We start from the raw sequence: 9,093 nt of genomic DNA, 5'->3' as shown, positions 1-9,093 counted from the left end.
TCATTCGGGTGCAGATAAAAAGAACCATGAGCTTGCACTGAGATGTCGGTTTTATAAAAGCATAAAAAATGTGTGTGCTAATCTAATGAATTTGTGATTTTGACGAGTTTATTTGACTTCATCCAAGGAAAAAAAATTGAACATTAAAGCACACATTTATCACACAATAGTGGGGCATGTTAGTACGTTTAGTAGTCTAGTGGGTAGATGAGTGAAAGTAGGCTGGTTGTTGTCTTGGGGAAATTAAACGGCATCAATCTGCAGTGTGTAGGAAGAAGAGCTGTCACTCATGTGAGGCTTATACACATATCAGACTAAGAAGACCACACCGGGTGGCATTCAAATCCTTAATGGTCCTGCTTGAGAAGTTTAGTCTTTGCAAACAGAAAAACTGAAAGAGGGAAAGTTTTGTCCGACTACTCTTTTCAAGGTCAATAATAAAACTTAAAGATCATTTGAGTAGTTTGTAGCAGTTGTTCAAATTCCCAGTTTGCCTCTAGGTGGCAGAAAGACCCAACAGAAAGCAGCAGTAGTTATCTTCAATCTTTTTATTCTGAACCCACACTGGGAGGCAGTGCTGTTTACAATTGTGCACATTTTACATTTAGTTTGGTTAGATATTTTTTGTGGCATGGCATGCCTTTTTATTCGTATATTATGCAATTTTAGGTGTGAAAGAGTCATTTCTATAACATACAACTACTGAATCAGCTTATGTGAAAATGAGCGCTCTCTCCTAAATCTGGAAACCAATTCAACTTCTGAGTTTGTCTGCTAAAATGCTGGAAGCTGCAATAGAATGAATTGTGAGAATTGGGGTGGGGGGACTGAGAGTGCATTTAGGAAGATTTATCTGGATTACAATATATTATCTGGTTCAAAACTGATATACCAGTACTACAGTTAAGCAAGAGTGCTTGCATATACATTGTTCAAATCTCATCTGAACATTTTATTAATCCACATTATCCATTAATCTATAGCAGAACACTATGGACTTCAGCTTCATAAAAAAAATGTTTTTTCACAGTCTGCTTATGCAACATTTCAGTGATGATTTTCAAAAGTTTAATATTAGGCCTTGGAAGCTGTCAGTAAAATGATAAATACTGCTTGCATTCAGTCCTTGACACCTGAATCTGTAAGCATGCATCTGAAGTGTGACTTTGACTAATAGCATTGATGGGTTGATTTCTGTATGCTGGTATCAATCCAACAGAAAAGAAAGGACCTTGTATCCTGGCTGATGAGGCACTGCAACCAAAAGTCTTTGACTCCAACTGGTACTGGATCATATGACCAGCATTTGGTGAAAGGGAAACAGTCCTGACACAAAATGTCCTTTCTTCCCTGCAGGGCAATCAAAGCAAATGACAATTAGTCATTTGTTTGTTTTTGTTATAAAATTCTGGACCTGATGATTTAACAGTGTTGAAGGACCTTCAGGAATACTAATGTGTAGAAACAATGCATATGCTTATGAACATATCGCATATCAAACACGTTTAAAATTGGAAAGTGATGATTGTAGCAAACCTCAAATTCTGTCATCATTATCAAACTACAGCACATTTAAGCAGGTTTCCTAAAATCGTTGGGAGGATAATTTATGACAACTCTGGGTTGTTGTACTTTGGTTATGTACTATGAACTGCCTTCTGCTACCCACAATGTTAACTCAACCCAAATAGTAACTGGACTACTGATAGAATTGTGCCCTGGACTGCACTATGCCTCTCTGCTGCTCATCATAATTGATGAAGTGCACAAACTGTCATAAATTGTTACAAAAGATTGTACTTAGAATTGGACAGCTTTCTCTAACCATAAGACATGTCATGTGCATTTGTGAGTGGGATTTCTACCTCCCTGGATAATCTGGATGCTAAACCTATAGATAAGTGCAAGACTGTACTGTACAGAGGACCAAATGTATACATTCAGTTCAGCCAACCTAATCTGGCAGACAGCCAAAATGTGGGTTTAAAGACATACCACTGTCAATCCTGATGTAACAACTGGAAAACAGGTTTGAACCATTAATAAATGTCAATGAGATAGAAAAGACTGCTGATAAGTTTAGACATAGGAATATTATGAAGAAAAACTCATGTGGAGTGAGTCTAAAGAGACAATCCAAACTGTAACTCTGGTTGAAGGAGATGCTGCTATCAGACATAAGCGGTGAGACAATTCCAACATATGTCTAAGAAGATTCTCAGTCATCCAGGTCATAGTTATCCTGGAATATATTATAACTGGACTTGGTTGAAGATACTGGAAGACGTTTCATCCCTCATCCAAAGGACTTCTTCAGTTCTGTCCTTTGGATGAGGGACTTTAACCTTCGTTGGATAATTCCAACATACTGCTTCCCAGATGCTTTGGTCTGTGACAAAAAAGAGAAAACTGACCAATAAACATTTCAAAATATAGCAAAAAATATATAATTATTCTCCGTATGGGGGCCAACAATGACTCTGAGCACTCAAACACGGACCTGCAGTCTGGAAGGGATCACCTATATTAGTTAAAGTTAAAGCAACATTATGTTGTAATTTTATCTTAAGATAACAGCTTCAAAGTCATTTTGATGGTACACTGAATTGTAAAAGCGTGAATGGATTCTCTGTCATTACCACAAAAGGCTTGCAGTGCAATGTAACATTGGAATCTTGGGCAGGACATTTATCAGGACAACTGTGTTAACGCTTTGAAGGACCAACACATCTCATCAGCAAGCAAGCTATAAGAAGAAGCAAAAAGTATAGAATGTCCAATGTAAGTTCTTTGGAAAAAGTTAGCTCAGTTATTCTCTGTATGAATATCACGGCAAATGCTGAAAGAATGCAGGATAGATGTTGAGCTGGCCTTCTTGTTAGTGTACGAGTAAGTATCCCTCCAGCAGAAGAGGCATAATGTTGCTTGAAACTTGGGTGGCAAGCCGAGCGAGCGGGCAACGTAACTGGGCTCAGCAGCCTCTATGGACATAACGTTAGCTAATGGCAGAGGCGAAGAGGACATTGACAGAGGAAGCTAAGGAGAGAAAACGAAAATGTCCAAGAGGCTGCTGGACGTCGGCCAGAGTTTCATCAAATTAAAGGCTCCAAGACACATACCAAGCTGGCATCCTTTCTGTGTACACAGTTGGACTAGTAAGTAATATTGCAATGTCTTGTGTTGTCACGACTTGCTAGTTTTTTTTTTTATCATAAATTAGGTAATCATAACAAATGCATACACTGTTAAAAAAACAATTGTGAAAAAACGGAAATATTCCGGCAGCTGGGGCGGCAGAAAAATACCTTAAATAACTACCTTGTAAAAGTACGATAATATTCCATGATGACACTACAGTTTGTAACTTTCTTTTTACAAAAAATATCATGTAATTTGGGGGCTTTTGATGTTTATTAAAGAACATATACACCTGTAAAAACAATTACCTATAAATATAGTTGAACACTGCTATAATACAAATAAGACTTAAAATTTGCATAAGTTTTATTATATAATTTTACATAAAAATCTTGTAAATTTAATCAATGTTTAATCCAAAAAATTATACAAACACCCGCAAACACTAGATTTTCCATTTAAAACATGTCAAAATACTGTTCTTAAACTGGTAATCAGCTTTTAGGATTGTGCCCATTGGAATTTTTGGCCATTCTTGTAGAAGTGCATTTGTGAGGTCAGGCACAGATGTTGTACGAGAATGCCTGGCTCGCAGTCTCTGCGCTAATTCATCCCAAAAGTTTTCAACCAAACTCGTTCATCTATGTCTTTAAAGACCTGAGCCATACATGTCTCCTTTGCTCTCAGCGGCAGCGTGCTTTATACTACTGCATCCGACGCTTTGCATTGCACTTGGTGATGTAAAGCTTGGATGCAGCTGCTCGGCCATGGAAACCCATTCCATGAAGCTCTCTACGCACTGTTCTAGAGCTAATCCAAAGGCCATACAATGTTTGGAGGACTGTAGCTATTGACTCTGCAGAAGGTTGGCAGCTTCCGCGCACTGTGCGCCTACCACACTGTGGCTGAGTTTCTGTTGTTCTCATTGCTTCCACTTTGTCATAATACCACTAACAGTTGAGTGTGGAATATTTAATAGTGAGGACTTATTGCACAGGTGGCAATATATCACAGTACCATGCTTCAATTCACAATTCACTGAGCTCCTGAGAGAGACCCATTCTTTCAGAAATGTTTGTAGAAGCAGTCTGCATGCCTAGGTGCTCAATTTTATCCACCTGTGGTCAGGGAAGTGATTGGAACACCTGAATTCAGTGATTCTGAGGTGTGTCTCAATACTTTTGTAATCATCTGACTTTTGCATATTGCTCACACTTGATGGAAGAGCTGGTGGTGGAGGGGAGTGGTTATCTGCTCTGTCATTTTTAGTAAAAGAATCTGTGGATCCTAACTCAGGTGCACACAGTTGTGCACTGCCTTCCAAATATCCATAATTAACGGAGATATTGTCAACTTACAAGCAAATCTATGTCAAATTACAGAACACATGTTTTTTGTTTAAGAAATGTTTTTACAGTATTAAACTTAAATTTAACAGTGTTTTTTTTTAAATAAGATAAATAATATTTATCTGTGATGGTACAGCTTTTTTACGTAAAAAAAACCCCAATAATTTCTTTAAAATAGTAGAAATATTATGCTTATTCACAGCTACAGGTTTTTCATGTTATTTTACATTAGTCATGTAAATTCACTGTTTGGTTTGGCAATTTTTTGATATTTTCATGTATTACGTAAAAAAACCCAATAATTTCTTTAAAATAGTAGAAATATTATGCTTATTCACAGCTACAGGTTTTTCATGTTATTTTACATTAGTCATGTAAATTCACTGTTTGGTTTGGCAATTTTTTGATATTTTCATGTATTACGTAAAAAAACCCAATAATTTCTTTAAAATAGTAGAAATATTATGCTTATTCACAGCTACAGGTTTTTCATGTTATTTTACATTAGACATGTAAATTCACCGTTTGGTTTGGCAATTTTTTGATATTTTCCTGTATTTCAAAAATACAGGAAAAGATCTGTGAAATAAAAAGGAATCAAACTGTAAAATTACAGATTTTTTTTTACAGTGCCTGTACAGCTGTCCTTATTACGACAGCTGTACACTGAAACAGTACAGGCGGCAATTTGCACTAAAAGACAAATACATAATGTTGCTTGAAAGTGCAAATGAACCATTTTTGTACATGTACAAAATGTACATTACAATGTACATGTATCAGTCTGCGACACTCGAATAGGGCTAGACCCAAGATGATGCAACTGGACACACAGCAGCCTCAGTACCACCAAGACAAAACACCACAGCCTCAACATCAGCGTGCTGACAACCAGGTCATGGATCAGCCGTCCAATTCCTCCTCCCGTCACTCTCCCCTGCCTTACCCCTTTTGGATTTCACTGATAAAACGGAAGCGCTGGTTAACGTTGGCATTAAATTCACCCCCAGGTCACCGACACGTAATCTGCCTCCACCCCAACCATGCACACGCTGTAACATCAACCTTGCTGATAACAAAGACTACAAAAATAACCCTCTCCTGCCTGGGCTGACGAAACTGATAAGGCCAGCAAGGTCACCAAAAGTTAGCTTCATCAATATCCCCCCATACTCCCCCTTCTCTGACAAACCAAGATCAGAGATTAAGACTAACTGGATTAGATGTAAATGGATGCCACTAAACTGCACTGCTGCATCTCAAATCACAGCCATATAAATCAACACCAAGCATATCTGCCTGGCATCAGCACAGACAAGCGAGAAGATGCTAGGACAGACAGGGTCAACACTCTGGACTTATCGTAGTCATCTCCAAGGGCCTTAAAACTATTAAGGTTGTGGTGACTGTGGTTGCTTTTTCGGAACATTCCTATGTTTTCTTTGAGATCACTATCTCTGTGCACAGATATGTTCAATCAGACGTAATCAGAAAAAGGTTTATCACTGAAAACACCAGTGAATTATTCATTCAGGCTTTCTCTTCCACACCTAATTTTGCTTGAGACTTGATCAATGATCTTGTAGATAATTTCAGATTTCAGAAATGACACATTATAATATTAAAGGTGATGGTGATTATAATATTAAAGAGGTGGTATTATGCTTTTTGGCTTTTCCCCTCTCCTTTATTGAGTTATATATCTTTTTTGTGCATGTAACGGGTTTGCAAAGTGAAAAAGCCCAAAGTCCAGCCCAAAGGGAGTTCCCATCTCCCACAGAAAACTCTGCTCTGAACTGCTTGAAAACAGCTCGTTTGTAGTCCAGCCCTTCACTTCCTTTACTTGTGACATCACAATGAAAACGCGGGGTCAGGCACGCCCTCAAACCAAGCTAGTCTGAGCGGAGGCCCTTTGGCTCGACTCACCTTCGTTTGGTTTTCCATTGTAGAAATGTTGTACCTGTACCTGCTTCCAGGTTCTTTTTTTTGTATCACCTCACCTCCGTCGAGGTTCCAAGCGAGCTGAGGGATACTAAAATGTAACGTGAAAACAGGACAGACTGCTGATTGGTCAGAGAGAATCGTCACTATTCACTGCATCAGGCCAGCAACAGAAAGTTTGATATTTTACAGTTTTTGTATGGAATTTAATAACTAAATCCACTTCAGAAGATGTGGAACAATGATGTTGTGTGGTTGTGAGTAACTTATACCATCTGCTAGATTACGTTTGCAGTCTGAAGCGTCTTGATTTGGATCACACTAACTTGTTTCTTAAGACCCTGCCCTCTGCTTCTGATTGGCTAGTAGTCCTTACCTGGGAACTGCGCATGTACAACTCCCAACAAAGATTTTGTACAAGTAAGATGCATCACTCTGTAGCTCAAGAGCGGCGCGTACAACACACAGGGTGAAAAGAGGAGCTGAAGTAATGTGCTTTATGAGAAAAATATGGTGGGTTTTTTTTTAAATCAAACCATGTAAACCTGTTCTGTTACAACCCCTAAATAAGATTTTGAACCTGAAAATTAGCATAATACCACCTCTTTAAAGCCATTTCCCCCCACTAAGGTAATGGTAGTCTTTCGTAAAAAACAAAACACATAGTGTTTCAAAGTTGAACCCATGTGGTGAAAAACAAATCTCAATGTGCATTATCTTTAAAGAGAGACTTTGCATTTTTATTGCATTTTTAGAACAATAATAATGTATATGCCTTATTTGCTAATGTTGACAGGCTGAAAAACCCTAGTGTGTCAATAGCACCCCCGGACTTTTATCCCAGGAATCATGCAATGAATTTGCATGAAAACTGCAGTTATTAAGCCACTGTTAAAAAAGAAAAATCTAGACATCTCACCAATGAACAATTACAGGCCCACATCAAAACTCCCATTTTTAAGCAAAATCATTGAAAAAGGCTGTTGACCCCAAACAATAGTTTTGATGCTGCCAGGATTTTGATTACACCACAACATCAGTCAGTTTCAGTTTCAGTCTTGGTGTTATTAGATCTCAGTGCTGCATTCAATGTGGTCAACCACAGCACCTTACTAGGCAGACTGGAAAACTGGCTCAATGTTAAACGGGTTTTAATCCTATTTAAAGGGTTAGGGTAGGGCGTACAAAATAATGTGGAGTTCCCAAGCATCTGCATATTTCCACTAGAGCACAAACCACAAAATATTTTACCATCAACCAAAGAAGAATGATTAAAAGTCAATCACAAACATTAAAGACCAAAGATCCAAAATATATCCAGGTAAGTACTATTTTCTGTGATATTATATACTCACTGCTATGACCCCTAGATCCCAGGTGTACAATTCCTCTCCAGCTTATTATGTTTGATTGATTATTATTGATTGTGATGTGTTTTTTCTCACTTATGGCTCAGCAGGATTTAGAAAATCTTGGGCATGCGTTTATCTTCAGCAGGCTCGAATACTGTAGCGCTGACTTCACAGCTCTCTCTAAAAAGTCAATCAGACAGCTGCGGCTGATTCAAGACAATGCTGCTAGAGTCCTCACTAAGACCAGAAGAGCAGATCACCTCCCTCCAGTTCTCACAGCTTCCTGTTCAAAAAAAATATTTAAAAATACTGCTGTTGGTTTATAAAGCACATAATGGTTTGGGGCCGAAAAACATTTCTGATCTGCTGCTCCATTATGAACTGTCCAGACCTCTCAAATAGTTTACGATAGGTCAAACTAAACACGGAGAAGCAGCGTTCCATTTTTATGCACCACCTATAACAAACTACCAGAAAACATGTCTATGAAGATTCTCAGTCATCCAGTCAGTCAACTGGAAGACGTTTCGTCCCTCATCCAAAGGATGTTCCTGGTTGCTGTAACGACAGTCATTACAATCGTTAGGACTACCGGTGGCCAAGACTGAACGACCATCGTTGGTATCTTCACCTGTGCACCTTCACCGGGTGAAGATACCAAAGATGGTCGTTCAGTCTTGGCCACCGGTACACGTCTTCCAGTATCTTCAACCAAGTCCAGTTGCCCTTGACTTTAACCTTCGTTGGATACCAGAAAACATGAGTTCTGCTCCAACTCTCATCTCTTTTAAATCAGGCTTTTTTTGCCACTGCAATTTAAGTTAAACTTGGGGCCAATTATTAATATCTTGCTCCTCACTGTAACACATCTGTGTTTTATTCTACTGTTTGATTTGTCTGATTCAATTTTATCTTTTTTCCATTTTATTTTTGTTTTACTCTTTCTTAAATCCTTACTATACGTTTCTTTTCTAACGTTCTTAATGCCTTTCTATCTTTCTTGGTGCTATTTAAATGGGACTTTCCATTGCTCAAGGGACTGCATGGGGTTTTTTTTCCGAATAAGTCATCTGTCTTTGTTCAGTTCTCACTTCCTCTCACACATAATTAGCCTGATGTGTTGCGGCTGGTGTGAGAGAAGCTACAGAGATAGGACCCAAATGCAAGTATTTACAGGCTTACAGGTAAGTGCCTGCAAGCAGGCAAGCAGTTTTCAATTCATTTCAATTTTATTTATGTAGCGTCAAATCACAACAAAAGTCTCAGAGCGCTTTTCATGGAAGAGCAGGTGTAGACCATACTCTGTGATGTTA

This window comes from Micropterus salmoides, unplaced genomic scaffold (genome assembly GCF_014851395.1).
Source record: "Micropterus salmoides isolate LMB-PRFRI ecotype aquatic unplaced genomic scaffold, ASM1485139v1 Ms_hic_scaffold_9, whole genome shotgun sequence".
NCBI classification, from domain to species: Eukaryota; Metazoa; Chordata; class Actinopteri; order Centrarchiformes; family Centrarchidae; genus Micropterus; species Micropterus salmoides.
This window is presented reverse-complemented; position numbering follows the sequence as displayed.